At 48.1% G+C, this 18,248-nt stretch overlaps 1 non-coding gene across 1 annotated transcript; it reads left to right on the top strand.

The window, feature by feature from the left end:
• The first annotated feature begins 17,648 nt into the window (after positions 1-17,648).
• On the top strand, positions 17,649-17,720 carry Trnap-cgg (transfer RNA proline (anticodon CGG)). The gene has a single exon. It is a non-coding gene; the product is annotated as a tRNA-Pro (tRNA).
• Positions 17,721-18,248: the final 528 nt, after the last annotated feature.

Genomic DNA, 18,248 nt, shown 5'->3' with positions numbered 1-18,248 from the left:
GTTACTCAACAATCGGCATTATCGGTCCGTGCTGGATCTTGTACGACCCGCTGGTCCGTCTTCATCTCCTCCTGCAAGAGACGTCGCCGCTAAGGAACGTCAGAAGCGATGTCACGACAAACGAGCACGATACAGATCTTTTGGGTCCAACACGTGTGTCTGGATGCACGACCCACACAAAAAGGAACACTGGAGTAGTGCGACCATTGTGGGCCAGGAGGGGAAGGTTATATTCCGAGTGCGAGACGCTGATGGTAAGATGCATCGCGTACATAAAGATCATCTGAAGCAAAGGGGAAGTCTTCAATCCTGGGAGGACGAACTTCCTAGGGCATTGCCTGCCTCTTGTCTCTCACCAGACTGCCTCTTGCCATTCCCAGAAGTCGATGACACCTTCACCTCCTGTGGCGACAACCAGACATCAACTGAACCGTCTCCCATTCGCAGGCCAACGTCGGCACCAGGAAACGAAGCAACGGGACCGGACAGCAGTGTACGCCACTACCCCTTACGGGATCGTCATCCTGTCGGCAGCTACGGCTCGATCTAAAGGGGGAGGTATTGTGGTGGCGCGATTGGTGGCTAACGAAGAAGCGCAAGAGCGCGTATTTCATGTTCTCATTCTGGACTTGGCTGCGTACTGATCACAGCATGTTTATTCCCTGCATCTCATGTCACAGTCATTAAACGGTTACACACCCACGGCTATCTCACTTTGTCGTAGGCTATAGCGTACCTTTTCATCCGTCTCGTCTCACATTTTGTATCGTCTTACCGAACGGACTGATCGACATGGTTTTGTACAGAAGTCGCTCGAATTTCGTTTTCGCGGCATTCCTCAACGCGACGAAGCACGAAGGTTCGCAAAAAATTGTCTTGGCGGTACGAGAGGATGCTGTGAACACGTTTTATTTTCATGCCTACCGTCACGTACAGAGCGAGCAATGCATAATGAACGACGTAGCGTTCTTTGTCGTAGCACGTCAGCAAGAGTTCCTGTGTGGGAGGGGCATTCAGCGCCAACGCCTGTTTCAAGTGTCTTTGGTAGGGGGCGAGTTCGTTCTCGTCCACGCACCTGTGTTAGGGTGTCACGGGAAAATCCCTGGTGAGCGCGTGCAGTTCTTCGGGATAGGACAAGTCTACCACCTAGACGTAACCTACTTCCGAATCGTGAGAAATGTTGAGAAAAATCGATCTCGCTCCACCTCGAAGGATCGACCCACTGAGAACCACCTGGCGGGAGATGGAAAGTCATCGCGGACGGGTACAAGCTCTTCACGTCGAGGTACTGGATAAAATTATTTTCTTGCTGGGGATTGTAATCGTCACACCCTTCGTGATTAGCCCGACAGTATCTGCGGAAGTTGTTACAAATGCCACCCCTGATTCCCTTCTCGATCGTTTCGTACATCTCGTGATCGCTCATGAGCTCGAGTTAGACTTTGGTGAGATTCAGAGCGCTGCCCCACGCGTACGTAGGATATCCAGCCCATACGTCTCTAGCGCAATCTTCCTGAAATACAGCACGACATAGCAGAGCTGACAGGCGTCGAGCGTGACGTAGCGACGCGTGCAACCGCCGAGGTTCTTACATTCGAACAATTCGGAAATGTCGAGGGCGTACTGATAGTCCTCGTCCGTGATGTCTTGGTCGTTCAGGTCACTTTTGAAAGCTTCTTTTGGCGATAGCGCGGGCAAATTGTACGCTTCGAAACTGTCGACGAAGGTGTATGGATAAATGCCCTTCCTGAGGAGGCGGCGGAAACGGTCACCAAGCATTTGACGGGTACAATGAAACGCACTCTCACCACCGCTGGCGAGCAGTTCGAGACGTTAAAACGAGACGAGCAGTTCGAGACGAGTTCCAAGATGTCGCTCTCGTACATTTTTTCTATGGGAGGGTGACCGCACGGTCGTTGTCGACGCACATGAGCTTGGGACACTCAGTAATCAAGAGGACAGTGACCGCGTGTGGCAGAACGTTAGCGAAGCGTAACTGCAGGCGAACGTTTCCTTTTCGCCACTCGTTCAAATGCGAAGGAGAAGAACACTTGTCCACGTCCAAGTTCAAGTAGAGAAGGAACCCGTTCGTTTTAAATCGGTCGTAGCTGTACTTGAAATGGTTTTCACCCAGTTCTTGCAAGACGTTAAAGTACACTCTAAAAAATATAACTCCTTTTTGGGTGTAATTTGACGATGCCCTAACTGACTCCCTTTTTGATGTATATATACACCCTCTGGCAAGACAACACCCTTCAGGAGGGGTGTTATGCCGAGGGCAACAGAAACACAACGGTTAAAATAACAGGCATATTCTTTATTTGGATTACTTATAAAACACTGCATGCACTGCAATAAGAATTACATAGTCACCGCACAATACAAACCATAAAAGTGTCCACCAACATGTCGACCAAGATGAAGGTATTACGGTGAGGCCAAAAGAAGTCCTGCCTCTGTAGTGAAAGAAAAAACGAACTGTGAAATGCCTTAATCAAATTAAGGGCGAACCAAAAATTACATGATAATTACGCAGATGGCTGAGGCTAGAGGAGAATTAAGAGTATACGCAAACACAACCCTCGTCAACACGCAAGCAGTTCAAGGTAGAAAGTAAAGCAATCGATAAATGATGATGGTGATAAAAATGATGAAGCAATCGATAAATCGATGATGCGGCGCAAAAGCAACTCAAGCTATAATACGCCAAAACCATGGTAATATTGTGACTAGTTAAAAATCAGACGATTATAATAAAAAAAAAGAAAACGTAGAAATTCAGGAGCACATAATCATAGTGTAGTTAGAAGACCAATGTCCCTACAAAGCTGCAATCGGTAAAGGGTCAGCGAAGTGTCGGTAGCGAGACCCGAACACATACCTCTCTGATTTCTGGTCAAGTGTATTACCAATTTCACCATTCTGACATCTCCAACACACAAACTTGCCAGGGCCTTGTTAAGAAGACACGCACAGCCATTGACTCAGCACATCTGACGGGAAATCAGAGGATTGTGGCCTTGTGGTTCCATTGCCCGCTACCTCTTGCCTCTTGAGTTGTTGACTCTTGCGAGCTGCTTTACTTGCTATCCCAAATTGCACCATCTTCGTTTGTTACGTATACTCCTTGACTTTGCCTAACGGCCACACGCGACGCGCACTGTTCTCTAATCTAATCCGTGCATCCCACTTAAGGTTCACACATAATCTCAAAATACCCGCTTCAAAGGCACCTCAATGAGCCAGACAAGCAAACAAGACAGAATACACCGACAACACTCCCCAAACAGCACGCTGCAGCGAGACGCTCGGACAAGTTACTCGATGCTTCTGGCACGGCGCACCTGTTGCTTGCATACGTTCCAGACCCGGAACCGTAATCCTTGCAGTGCATACTAAACTCAGATGGCCAAATGACCTGTAGTTCACCAAACGACCTCCCCAAAGAACACGATATCTACCACAACTAACTCAAACCGCCATAGATGGAGAACACTGAGTAAACAGCACACTGTTGCCAGACCTGTCGTAGCGAAACAGGTCGAGCGAGTCGTAGCGACGAGGTCGTTCTTAAAGTCGTACTCGGCTCGCACTTAATGGCCATCCACAGAGAGCCTCGAATGAGACAAATCGTAATGGCAGAATTTGTAGGGGTTCGATTGGATGTCACCAAGAAAGTCGGACGTGGCAAACAGGGCGACGCATAATTGGGAAGGCACCCTTTCGAGGTAAACGTTTTCAAAGTGAGCATCCAAGCTCCCGGCACTCAAACTCTGCACTTTGGTTTCCAATCCGCGTAATACGTAGATGACTGGCGTGGTCTGAAGTCGCCGCTCGTATTCCAAAAACAGGAAGGTGCCAGCGTCACCTTTTTCAAGTGCAACGTCATCTCTTTAATGTCGAACTCGTAATTGTACATTTTCTTGTCGTGGGGAATCGATATGAGTTTCAATTCGTCGTTGTTTAACAGGAAAACGACTCGAATTTCGACGGCAGGTACCATCAGGCGAAGGCGTACCATGAAGCACGGCGTCCAAAATACTCCTGTAGGCGTACAACCCGTTGGAACTGACGAGCTTGTTGTTCGCATAAACGGTGACCGTCTTAAACGTGCCGCTCAACAGGTGGTTTATTGGGAAAACGACATCGTTCTCGTCCATTTCTTCTCCGTCGTCGCGAACAATGCGAGCGGTCAAAGACACGAAGCTGCCGTAGAGATCCAAGTGTGCCCTTTGCAAATTTTGAATAGAAAATTCGATCACTGTATTATTTACCCCGTTGACCGGATAAAAGAGTTGGCACGAAGTATCTTCCATGCCGGATTGAACGGAAGGGGGTTCGAATATCATCACGTCACTCGTCAGACGGAGCGGCGACCGTGGCGACAGTTTTTTGTCTTTCGTTGACGTCATGATGGCCGGAGCGTAGCGTATGTGTGACCCTCATGGTGAACCAAAGATATATGGAGGTGCGTCGTGTGTCTGCGCCTTTTATTGTCTTTTGCGACGTTTCTTTCCATTGTTCTTTCCGGAGCCCACCATGGAATCCAGCACTCTATCCCAGGCGCTATGGCCGTCTTTTTTACTGCGCCCGATATTCCTTCGCCGTCGGCCAAATTCCGCGCCAAGCGCTTCAACGTTTTGTTGGCGATCGGATTTATTTGTTGCCAGATGGGAACGATAAACTTGGATATATTGCTCAACACATCGCCCCCTCATTGGAAAAGGGGTCCCGTATACACGGGAATTATTTTGGGGGAATTACGGTACATATGTCTCTTATGGTATACATGTCCGTCTCGTAATAAAAGGGCAGTATTTTTAATATCGGCTTTTCCCGCTCCCCACGTACGTGGGTTCCACGATATCCGTGTACACGATTATGTTGTGAAACGGGGGTTCCAGGAGTATCTCGACAGAGCTCATGGCATCCTTATCCGCGAACACAGTATGCGATTCCAAGCCCAAAAGCACGGCCAGGTACTCGGAAAGTCTTAAGGTGGTGGTGCCCTCGGAAAGCCGAATTTTACATTTCTGTTGGGTTCCGTCGAAGCTGAAGCGCGCGTTCGCCTACGTACTGGTTTATCGCATCGAGAAGTGCTTGCGGCGTCGCATAATAGCCGGGAGGCAGATGTACTTGCAAAGATCGAGGAATTGTCCCTCAAGGGTGTCAGATGTAGCAGCTTGACAAAGGGTTCCGGCACGTGCAACCCTTTCGGCGTGTTCAGAGAGTAGACCTTATCCGCGAATTCTAGCAAGGCGTCCAGCTTGTGCGTCTGGAAATACTTGTTGAGTGTGTTACGTAGGGATGTGATTTCCGAATTCAAAGTGACGCCGCCGAAAGCGACGAGTGCGGCGTGCTCCAATAAGACGGAGGTGGTTTCCCGTTCGCTTAATTTGGGAGGCTTCACCGCACGACCTGTTTCGCGCGAGGCCAGCGACTCATCGAGCGCCTGTGCGAGCCTAGGGTCCAATTCCACGGCTTTCACTTCGACGAGTAAGACGAAGTCGTACCGCGATTTATTCTACGCGAAAGAAACGTTAAATTCCGAAAGGGCTTTTCCCAAATCCCTCTCGAGATCTGAGGTGTTGAGAAAAGTTCTCCCGACTTCTACCGTGTCCTCGAAAGAAACCTCGATTTTTGCATCTTGCCTTTCGTATCCGATATTTAAAATATCGTTGCTTATGCTGAGATCCATCAGACCGACTTTATAGCGATTCGAGAGCTGAAGCAGACTATCGATAGCTACCGCGAAGGCGTTGAGCTTATTTGATGGAAACTTATCTATGGTGGCGTTCGAGAGCAAGTGGACGTAGATGTCTGACGTCATTTCCCAATCTTGACCACGGCGCTGCTCGGAACCCAACTGTCGTGTTCTTTGTCGTAACCGAACCAGCGAACCAAGGAGAAGCTCTGACCGTTCACTTTCTTCTTTCTCAGCACTTTCGTTACTGGCCAAGGCTGATTGGCGTCTCGGGTTACGACGAGTACCTCCTCTGGGTAGAAAGATCCGTCCACTTCCTTACCCCAGTAATCTTCCAGATGCACGACGGGAGGGGAGGTGTCTCTCAGGCAGGAGACGGTGAAAATGTGAGGCGACCAATTCCCTTCCGAGCTCTTTCGAAAACCTTTCTATGTAGTAGGACCCTCACTTTATCCCCCACTTTGAGCTTTTTCACGAAGGGTACGACGCGCTTCCCATTTATCTTATTGAACAGTTCCAAGTCGTTTTCGGACGTGACTTCGGACGGGCTGATGCCCAACGTCCTGTGTTTGGTGTTTTTGTAGTCGCGCACGATCTTGGGAAGCAGGGAAACCAAGTGGTATTTTCCGGTTACTCCAAAATAATGGAATATTCTGTCGCGTAAAGTCCGTTCTGCCCGTGATGCTTTGATTGCGGGAGAGAATGTGGAATACATGTGGACCTTCTTTCGTGCCAGGTACTCCTTGACGGTCTCCTTGTAGAATTTCCCTCCTTTGTCTCAAAAAATGCGTGTAGGCGCGTTACCTCCCTGGAAAAGTCGCGTTTCGTTTTTAGCGGGATGGTCGCAGAAAACGGGAGAGGGAATGGATCGCTACAAGAATGTAGCGGTAGCCACCATTGAACCTCTTGTATTTTGAAAAGCCGGCGAGATCCATTTGCCACACGTTGTTGATCTTGAGCGGGATGATGCGTCTCCTATTAAACTTTGTTCTCACCGGGTGGTGTAGCGTGTAGGCATCCAGCTTTCTGAGAATGGCGAGAGCCTTCTCTTTGCTCAAGTGACGCGCTTTTCTCCGCTTTTCTCCACTCCCACCAAACCACCCTCTGGTTTCTCATATCCCTCCATAAGTCGTTCACGCAATTGAGGCTTGCTGCTGCTGCTGAGGCTCGCGAGATTTGGGCAGAGAAATCAGGCGCAATAGTTTCGAGAGTTTGGAGAACCAGTCCTGAAGGTTTCTTTCCCGTTTTACGTCGCAACAAATAATTGACGAGTTTGGAAATGGAGGGGTGCCTGATGGACTTGCCCGAGACGGAAACACAACCCTCGCGATAATAGAAAATAACCTTCTCTAATTCCGTGACGACCCCTTCCGCTTCCTCTTCGTCCACCTCTGGAGGTAAAAGCGAATAGTCAAAATCATTTGTAGCGTCGGAGGCCTTGTTTTTATTGTCGTAGTGATCGATTCCGTACTGCTTGAGAATGCGATACCGTGCCCGCAGTGTGAGTTTTACTGTGACGTCGTCACTCTCCTTCGAGGAAAGAATGTTTCCGATGGAGCCGGTCACTTCAATTCTTTTGGCCATTGCCGAAAAAGTTGAACACACAGGAAAGCAGGAGAGGAACCACCGACGAAAGGGCTCCCTGCCCTCGCTGCTGAGACAGATAGCGCTTCAAACGTTGCGGATTCTTGTGAATCTTTTTGTAGGCGAGCCGACTTAAGAAGCGTTTGTGCTTCTTCAAACGCGCGAACGTGTCTGGAGCTAGTGCCACCTTTCCGTTGAACACACAGAGACAAATTTCGGAGAGGTGTTTCATGTCTGACGAGGAAGAACGTCTCAAGGCTTCGCGACGGTGAGGAGGGGGTAGAGTGGAGAGCACTTTGAGTAAAGTGAGGTGAGGGAGGAGTTTCAATTCGGAGCGTAGATACGAGGGGTGTTCAAGTCGGGACTTTTCATTTTTCGCAAAAGTAAAATGAACTTACAGGCGAGAAATTAGTTTTATTTTTCAAGGTAATATCCAGCTGCACTAATGCGCTTGGAAAGCAGCGTAGGAAACCATAACCCTACTGGCTCCTAGCAGCCATGATCGGACCGCATTCTTGACCTCGTCGTCGCAGCTCAAGTGGCGGCCCCCAAGGAACGCCTTCAGTGGCCCGATGTCATGGAAATCGCTGGGGGCGAGGTCTGGAATGTAAGGGGGATGTGGCAGCAACTCCCAGCCAAGTTCTTGTTAGGTGCGTGTCGTGAGGTGCGCGGTATGCGGGCGTGCATTGTCCTGTAGGAGGAGGACTCTATTGGTGATGAGGCCCGGCCGCTTTTGCTTCAGCGCCTTATGCACATCCCTGAGAACCTGGCAGTAATATGCATTATTGATGGTGGCACCACTCTGCAGAAAATCAACATGAACAAGCCACCCTTGTGGCCATGGCAAAACCGTATGGCAAAACCGTGGCCATGACCTTACCCGCAGACGGGGTGCTTCGGAACTTCTTGGGAGCTGGCGAGCCCGGATGCTTCCACTGTTTTGATGCGCGTTTAGACTGAGGAGTGAAATGGCGCACCCACGTTTCATCGCACGTGGTGATCCGATCAAGGAACGACTGTCCTTCAGTGTCGAAATGGTACCTTAACTGTTGGGAGATTTCCAGTCTTCCCTGCCGGTCAAACACGGAGAGCTGCATCGGGCACTAACTTTCCGAAACTGGAGGTGTTGATGAATGACAGTGTTCAACGTTCCCACAGAAAGGTCCGTCTTTTGAGCCAGTTCGAGACATGTTATCCGTCGGTCCTTGAGGATCAGGAGCTCCACAAGTTGGATGTTCTCAGGAACTCTGACACTGGGCTCTGAAACGGGATCGTCCTGCACTGACGTACGGCCGTCCCGGAACCGTTTGCACCACTCAAACGCTTTGCTGCGGCTAAGTGTGTCGTGGCCATACTGAGCATGAAGTCTTCTGTGAATTTCAGATGACTTAACGCCTTCATTCACGAGAAACTTCATGACAATTCGCTGTTCGATGTGCGCGCTCACCTCGTTGTCGGCCAACTTGTCCAGAACGTGTCGTCTGTTTTGCAAAACCTTTGGCCCACCACGTGGTGAACACGGAGGCCGGTCGCAGGTGAAAATGATGAAAAAGAAGTAGCGAAAGCCATTTGTACACTCAGGAGACTGAAAGTCCAAGTTTGACTTCAACACCCCTCGTATATTGACGCTCTCCCGGAAAGATATTGCTACGCAACCTGCGATGCTCGTGCGTATAGTAATGAAGATCCACGAGTAAATAAGGGTGGGGCGACGACATCGCTTGTTTATATGCGTCCAGAAAATACTCCAATCTTTTTCTGCCAAATAGCTGTTGCCCAAAATGTTCCATCTGGTGGACGCTGCGCACGGTGCGCCACAGGACGACGTAACTGGTGTTGTAGGATATAGTTCTAAAATGGATGCTGTTGAAAAAGAAGTTTTGAACGAGTAAGAAGATCGACGCGTTGGCATGGTGAGAACCCCGAATGAATAGATCGCTCACCTCTTTCAAGGAATCGGCGTCGGTCATGTGATCGTCGACGACGATGAGCGTAGCTCGGGACGTGTCCCACTCTCGTAGTAGCTCCTTGATAAATTTTACAGAGTCCCCAAATCCGTCCTGCATGCTCGGCAAAGCATATTTCTGCACGTAGAATATTTGTGACGGAGGCTTGTCCATGATGTCGTTCAGGTTCCTCAGCACGTTCGCAACGAACGTAGATTTACTGCACATGGAGGGGTCGCTTAAAATACCGCGAAAAGGATGGCGGAAACAAAGAGACTGAGCCTCGTAGAGAAATGCATCTCTTTTATTTACACGCCGTCCTCTAGACCGGAACTGCGTTCCCAATACAGACTATCCAAGCTAAAGTTGGACTTCTTGTTCGTCAGCCTGTCCGCCGCTAATATGCGGTCGAGCGTCTTCATCTTGTCATGGCACATTTCTTGATGTGCTTGCAACCATTCCAAGCGGTGAACTTGAAATGCTTCCTCCACGATGGCGCGAATAAATTCGCGAAGTTCTTCGTTTTTTGTCTTTCCTCGTTGGCGAGAAACGCAGGTGAACAAACCACACATGACGTTTTCCACGTATTGGTTTGAATGATGACGCGAGCGCAGTGCGCGCTGCCTTTATACAGCGTTCTCAAACACACACGCGCAAAGAAACGAGAGCGAAACCGAAACGGAGAAGCAACCCGTTGCAACCGCTAGGAGCGCGCGCAGTGGCAGGAGAGACCGAAACCGAAACGGGAAGCGCCCGCGAAGACATGACCGCTCGATGCCGGCCGGCCGGCCGGGCCACTGATCCCTATGTATAAAGGCTGGATCGCGCATGGGAGAGGGGCTCGTGGGGGAGAGGCGTGCATTCGGGCCGCCATGTTGGGAGGCCCTAAAACGCAGTGTGCGCCCATAGAAAACAATGGGAGGCAACGGAGATTGTGAGTATTTATTGCGCTGCAGGCGTTGATCGTTGTTTGTCATCACACCATTTTGTAAGGTGCCAGTATACTGATGTATCCTAACAGTGTTTCACAGGTGTCCTGTCGTTCGATTCTTAATTACGTTATGTTTTGCATTCCGAAACTAGACCGTCACGGCAGTGCAGCGCTGGGGATTGTACTACAGTACGTTTCCCAGCCAATATTTCAATAAGAAACGATGTGAGGTTAACAACAACCATGTATGTAATATCCCGTGCTGCGTTCTGGACAAAAATTGTTCCATAAAGAACGGTCCGGAATGATATATACTCGCATGGCAGGAAGAGATCGTACTGTAGAATCACAGCCCTTGTCTTAGTCGTGTATGGGTTTAGTATGATTTATATCAAGCATCGCCGCAGAAACAGTCTTTTAGTAAACGACAGCGGTGCTTTGCCTCGCAAATATCGACACACCGAAGCAGCCCTAAATACTTCACGCAATTAGATCACGCTCGTTAGGACAGTTAATCAGGTAGTGATGTAAGCTTAATCAATTAAGTTACTTAGAAAGTGGTAACACCTCCTTGAGACACAGGACTTATCTCTTTTTGAAGTACAGCCCTTCTATGTTTGTTTGCTTCTTCCTTTATTTGTTCTGATTATTTGCAGGCACGGTTGTGGCAAACTGAATGTCCTTCTCCAGCACTCACATGCTTTTGTTGAATACAACTGCAGCGTGAGAAAAGCTGCTTGGGGACGGGGTCCTGGTACCCAGTGCTGACTTTGTCATGCTTGTTATGTGGAGCATGTTCCAAACAATGCAGCTCCACGTATGGTCTTCAAATTGCAACAGGACTATTTGGAGGTTGAAACAGTTGTGATTTTGTCATTTTGGCCCTCGTGTACCCAGTCTGTGAAACGCAAACAAAAAAGTCTAACACGATATGATTTTGCAATGAAGATCACTGATGATGAGTAAAGAGAATATACGAGTTCAAGTTTATTCAATATTTTATATCATTCATTATATTATTCAACATTTTATGTCAAGTTTATACAACATCAAGTTTATTCAAGTTCAAGATTTATTTCTTGCACTTATGCGTTTCAGGATACAATGAACGTGCAGGGAGGTCGCAAAAGGCTACATTTATTGTTTTGTGACCTTGCTACAATGGCAATATATATTTTAGGAATGACAATGGTCAGGTACGCTCTCTAAATTTGTAGCACTCAATTTTAGGTTGGAATGAGCAATGAATAGCAACTTCCCCACTGATATTTTCTCATATATGCTAAATTTTAAATTTAATGTGATCGAATGTGTGATAATATAATAATAATATATAAGAATATAATATGTGATAAATGAATGTGATCAACAGTAGATGTAAACAACGTGAGTAGCCAGAGAAGTGCATTCTCAATAAATAATTGTCTTCTTATAGCGTATATGTGCATGCCTATTAACTGAAACAATTATCACAGTTCCCTGACAAGTTTTAATTTCTGAGAGTGTACTGTAGAAGCTGCTTAGATCTACAACAGTTCATACAAGGTATTATATACTGTGAATGCCTTTAAAAATCCCATGTGACACATATCCCTTTACTTTCTGGAGATGCTGTGGTAGTCAAAGTTTGCGGGCATTACGCAGGTTCTGCACCCATTTCTTGAGTATGTCGAGGCAGCTGTGAGTAACCTGCATTGATGATGATTATTCCAACTTTGATGGTGCATCGACAACAACGGAAATAATACATCAGAACATTGGTTTGGGTGCAACCAGTTAAAAATGAATATGTTGTTTAATAAATGCATTGGACAAATGTTAAAACATCAGTTTAAAACATGGTTTACAATCCATGTATCTTCTAATAATTAAAAAGATTAAAAACTATTCTAAAAAGAATATGGGCAACTCTTCTAAAAAGAATTATAATCTCTAATTATTATATTGCTGGGTTAAGGAGCCTAAAGTGTTAGGTGTGTTTCTGATGTGAACATGTAAGAAAATATGCAAAACTGAGAGAGGCTAACCACAGTGCGTGCACTGAGGTTGTTCCTTCCTGTAAAGTAGAAACCAGTGGATGAGGAACGTGATACTTACCTGTACAATCTGCCGTATCACACTGCACAGATTATTCACTGGGCAGCCCTCATGACGAAACCTGTATTGAGAGACCACTTTTGCCTTAAAACTGCTACAAATAGCACGACACGCTACAAATTATTACTATCGTAACAAGCTGACGATACAGCTCAGACACAAAGGCGTTATTCAAGTCGCGCCACACCACCGTTACGTAGGATTCTTTGTCACAAATCAAACCAAGGCACAAAACAATACCAATACATGAAAAAATGTGACAATCGTGGTCTCATTATGACGAAATACCGAACTTGTGCGCGAAGGTAATTCAAAGAAATGAATGTGGCACTTGCTTCCGCAGAGAACACCGTGTACCATGCTAGCAATGCATGCAATAAAGCGCTCGAGTGTTCGCACATATATTGATGACAACACTACCTGTGTAGTGTAACATGTTCTTTCAAGCATATTATGCACTCAAACTGTATCTGCCGCCGGGTAAAATGCAAGTGCGCTCGATTGAACGTCGGAGGAGCGATCAAGCAACCTGCATCCAGTGCTCGTTTTAAGCAAAAAAACACTTCATAATCGTCAAAGAAATGAACAGAATGGACGCCTATTTATTCCTTGATGAAGAGTGACTCATCTGTATAAGTTTAGGCCCTGTAACCTTGCCAGTACGGTTGGTACGACCGTAATTGCAAGAGGTTGCCATGATCGCTGCGGCGGCTGTTGTGGGCACCGTAAGATGGCGGCCGGTTTCTTCACGCTCGCGCTCCCTATCCGCGATCCAGCCTTTTACAATCGAGATCAGTGGGCCGGGCACGGGTGCGGCACGTAGGGCGCTAGGAGCGCGCGCGGATGCGTAGCCAGTCCCGCGAAGCTCCCGTAGCCGCAATGGTCAACGGAAAATGGAGGGCCTCCGAACCACGGGATCTCCAGGAGCCATTCACAGCACCCCTCGGATTCAAGCGTGGGAGTCAAGTGCTCATGCGCAGACCGCCCACCTCTCCTAACCTCCTCCCCATTCTTTCCTGGGGTTTGTCGTCTGCTCTCGCTTCACCAACTTCACGCGTTTTCTTTGTGTGATTGCTAGTACCGTCGTAATGTGTTGATCAAAGTTGAGGAACGAAAAGCGATGAAGGTTTATGACTCAAATTTACTTTCCTTCATAAACTGTATAAGAAATTGACACTACATACACATGTCTTGCCACAGGCTTCATCGAATCATTACGCGTCTGAACAACAAAGAGCAGTTAAACAAATCAGTTCACATATGCAATAGGTATAGGCGAAATTTCCGGCGACGGCCTCGGGAACACTGAGCTGTTTCGTTGCAACAAACACAGCAACACACTTCGAGCTGTTCTTTTCAACCCAACTCTGGGACAAGAGGCAATTCAGTGTGAAGTTGTCGCCGCACAACAGTGTATTATTGAGCTCAGGCTGCCAGGTCATTTAATTGAGGACGTCGTGCACAGGCAATTCATGCTGATTCCTGTTTGAACATCAAAGCGTAGGTGTCACAAGCGTTCGTAAGTCACAACAAATGAATAAGTGCGACATGACAGACAACTAGTACAACCAGAACACACAATCCCATTACCGGCACTCAAGCTGTACAAATTACAGCACAGCGGAGTGAAACGCCCGAACATTAGTGAGTGACTTTATAATGCACTTCACACGATAGACCTGCATTGTTTCCTTGAGTAGGACGCGTGAAACTTGTCTTACAGTTCACCAACGGGCAATCGGAAGAAGGAATGCAGAGTTCCACACGAAGGATTTCCTGCGATGACCTTCTTCTTTGCATTCTTCTGTGATCAGTTTGAGCTGTAGTTCGTCACAACCCAAATTAAATCATTGGAATCACTCGCTTGCGTCCGCGAGGACGAAAATGACGGTTGGAACGAACACAATACATGAGCAAAAGCACGCAGACAGCGACGCGAACACGCACAAATGGGTCGGGCGTCTGCCAGTCTGCCACCTGTCACTCTTTGAGCGCCAACGGCTCTCCTCGTTCAAATCAAATTTTTCAAATCAAATCGCTTTTGGCTGAGCTTTCCAGGAGTGGCGTAGCGGCCGCGGAAAGGCGCTTCCGTCACTCGCGCGCTGGCTCTCGTGGAGTGAGGACGTGCGGTCGGTTGCTCCGCCGTCCCTGCGGGGGAAAAGGTGTGTGATTTGCCGTGGCGGTTTTTCCAGATGTTTGGGAGTTTTTTTTTTTACCGCGCTCGTGTTAAGCCTTTCAGTGCATGTTTGCCATAACGGATAGATTTTATTCGCTTTGTTTTGCATGTTTGCATTCCCCATGTTTTCGCAGACTTGTTTAGCAGTGACCCATAGTGTCCTAAGGCTTTTCACCATGTTGTCGCATGTTTAGCGTCGTGCGCCTAGCGTTTGCTGCTTGTCGTCTTGTGTTAGCCGCGTAGCGTTGTGCGGTGACGCTGTGGTTAGGCCTAATCGATCGCCTTAAGCCTTTCCCTCCGATGTGTACTGCTTTCTTCGTGCTGTTGCATGTTTAGCAGTAGCGGTTAGGCCTTTTCCCCGCGCTCTGGCATGCCTAGACATGTTGAGCAGTGTTGCAATTTTACCTGCCGCTAGTATTTTGTTGTTCTCTGCCTTTCTCGCATAGAGCTATGGTGGTGGCGCCATCTGGTGTGATGCCTTGCAACTATGTGGCCACCTGTCGTCGATCTCTGCAACTACCGGACGTCCCGGAAAGTGGAAAGTCATCGGTCAGTATCAGTGCTACGGTGTAAAAGGACGAAAGGTTGTCACGAATCTTCATAATATGCGAGTCATCTGCGAACAGGGTACAGCAAGTGGAACTCAAGTTGCAGTAGTACAAGTAGACCTCAGCAGAGCTTTCGACAGAGTATGTCATCGTTATCTGTTTTGGCTGTTGAAGGAATGTCGTGTCGGTAAGGAGCTGGAACACCTTGTACAAAGATGCTACCAAGACATAACCTGCCTGTTAGTTATCAATAAGGAAATCGGAAAGAAAATTAATGTCTCGCGATCCGTAAGACAAGGATGTCCAATGTCACCACTGTTTTTCGCTCTGTACTTAGAGCCGCTGTGCATATCAGTGATGGAAAACCCGCAAATAGAAGGTATTCGCGCAAAGGGCGGTAAAGCTGTTAGCCTACGCCGATGACGTTGCGTTCTTCTGTACAAAAGAAGACGAAATACCACAGGTTTTGAAACAACCGCACATCTTCTGTCAATACTCCGGTGCAAAAGTCATCCTACATAAATCATCTGGTGCACGGCTAGGGGACTGGCTCTGCAAACCACAAGATTTCCTTGGGATGGAGTGGACACAGGCAGGACCCAAATACCTAGGGGTCTCCATGGACTTCGACAGATCTTCGACCCAAAAGTGGGATGCAAAGGTAGCAGCCATTCGCCCAAAACTGGACGCTCACAATGGCAGGGTGCTGTCACTCTTCAACAGGACTTTTTTGTGTAATGCTGTGGCGTACCCAAGTTTCTTGTTCTGGGCAAGAGTTATTCCAGTGGAAAAAGCCGCAACAGGGAAGTTTCAACGAGCAACAGCCACATTCATATGGTCTTCTACCTTTGAAAAAATGCGAAGGTCCAACCTATACTGGCCACAAGAGGCCGGAGGTTTTGGTCTTGTGAACGCGGGTATGAAAATCCAAGTTCAGCATTTCTGTTTCTTTAGGGACACCACAGACGACTTCCTGATCTGTGCTCTTCAGTCAATTGGGTTTCCACACCTCGCCCCGTGGCTTGTCACCACAGCTCCGCATATGCAACAGACCGGAGGACTGGCCTTCTACAGGGAAATTGCACAGGCTGTCCGGTTCCTCGAGAGCCAATTCAGCTGGGAGTACCTAAAAACAGTGAAACCCAAGAGGCTGTACTGGGACAGCATCGCCAAAGTGTTTCCGCCGCCGTTGTATAAAGCAGGAATCACTGAAGGACGATACAAACACGTCTTCCAGAGTGTTTGCAAACTGCCCGTCCAAACTCCAAATAGCCCGTGCCGACGGCTACAAAAGACTTTTTTGTGAAGTTCCACGCTGAGATCCTACCTGTTAAAGTATGGCTAAAGGAGAAAGGTTTTGATCTACCGTAGACTGACAGATGTTATGTGTGTGACTCACTGGAAACGCTAAGTCATCTTTTTCTGGAGTGCAGAAACGCCAGGCTGTTCTGGGCTGACCTAATGGCATCTCTTCGACTAGACTTTCACTTGACCTGGGAAGCGCTGAAAGGACTAGAAGTTGGAGGGTGCACGGATACAGTTCTCAAACAGGTTCTTCTGGTGTCGGCTATGCATGCTCTATGGAGAGGAAGAACAGCTTCTGTGATGTGCCAAGAGAAGCCCATGCCACTATGGTGATATTTTAAGACGGGTGTGCTGTGGTCTTAAACCATTGTGGAGGAAGGGTCACTAGTTGGGTCAGAAAGTTGGAGCAAGTTCAGGAAAATTGTGACAGCACTGCACAGTTCAAGGTTTGGCTATCGGTATAAGGGAGCCACAGCATAGCCACATGTCAGGATAACCGGTACTATACTTGTTTATGGGCAAGAGGCCCGAAGCAGACACCCCACAGAAGTAAGCGGCCGCAGTGGGAGCTCTACACGCGAGACGACACAAATGAGTTGTGCATGACTCGTGTGATACGTACATAGCACGTTTTATACTCAATAATAATAATAAAAAAGGTCAAAAAAAGCTCGTTGGTGTAGGGGCATGATTCTCGCTTTGGGTGCGAGAGGTCCCGGGTTCAAATCTCGGACGCGCCCTCGCTTCTTATGGCTGGTGACTTAATTGTGCTATGCGGTTTGCTATTATAACTATCACACACGAGCCCCATATTTGTTTCTTGACAAGCATTTTCCTTTTTGACCCGTAACTACGCCTGCGGTCGACGAACAGCGGGACGCGGGTCGATTTTGTGGCTCTTTGGTCTAGGGGTATGATTCTCGCTTTCGGTGCGAGAGGTCCCAGGTTCAAATCCCGGACGAGCCCTCGTTTCTTATGGCTGGTGACTTAGTTGTGATATGCCATTTGCTATTATAACTATCACACACGAGCCTATATTTGTTTCTTGACAAGCATTTTCCTTTTTGAGCCGTGACTACGCCTGCGGTCAACGAACAGCGGGACGTGGGTCGGTTTTGTGGGTCGGTTTTGTGGCTAGTTGCTCTAGGGGTATGATTCTCGCTTTGGGTGCGAGAGGTCCCGGGTTCAAATCCCGGACGAGCCCTCGTTTCTTATGGCCGGTGACTTAATTGTGCTATGCGGATTGCTATTATAACTATCACACACCAGCCTATATTTGTTTCTTGACAAGCATTTTCCTTTTTGACCCGTAACTACGCCTGCGGTCGACGAACAGCGGGACGTGGGTCGGTTTTGTGGCTCGTTGGTCTAGGGGTATGATTCTCGCTTCGGGTGCGAGAGGTCCCGGGTTCAAATCCCGGACAAGCCCTCGTTTCTTATGGCCGGTGACTTAGTTGTGCTATGCGGATTGCTATTATAACTATCACACACGAGCCTATATTTGTTTCTTGACAAGCATTTTCCTTTTTGACCCGTAACTACGCCTGCGGTCGACGAACAGCGGGACGTGGGTCGGTTTTGTGGCTCGTTAGCCTAGGGGTATGATTCGCGCTTCGGGTGCGAGAGGTCCCGGGTTCAAATCCAAGACGAGCCCTCGTTTCTTATGGCCGGTGACTTAATTGTGCTATGCGGATTGCTATTATAACTATCACACACGAGCCTATATTTGTTTCTTGACAAGCATTTTCCTTTTTGACCCGTAACTACGCCTGCGGTCGACGAACAGCGGGACGTGGGTCGGTTTTGTGGCTCGTTGGTCTAGGGGTATGATTCTCGCTGATTCTACTTCCGATAGCGCAAGCGAAAGGTTGTGGGAAACATGAGGTCCGTCGGAGCGGCCAACACGGCTAACCCTAGCCGGGATTTCACCCGAAGGAGAAACGGCAAGTCAGACTTC

Source organism: Ornithodoros turicata, chromosome 1 (assembly GCF_037126465.1).
Source record: "Ornithodoros turicata isolate Travis chromosome 1, ASM3712646v1, whole genome shotgun sequence".
Lineage (NCBI taxonomy): Eukaryota > Metazoa > Arthropoda > Arachnida > Ixodida > Argasidae > Ornithodoros > Ornithodoros turicata.
The sequence above is the reverse complement of the archived record's forward strand: the minus strand, read 5'-3'. Positions and strand labels throughout refer to the sequence as shown.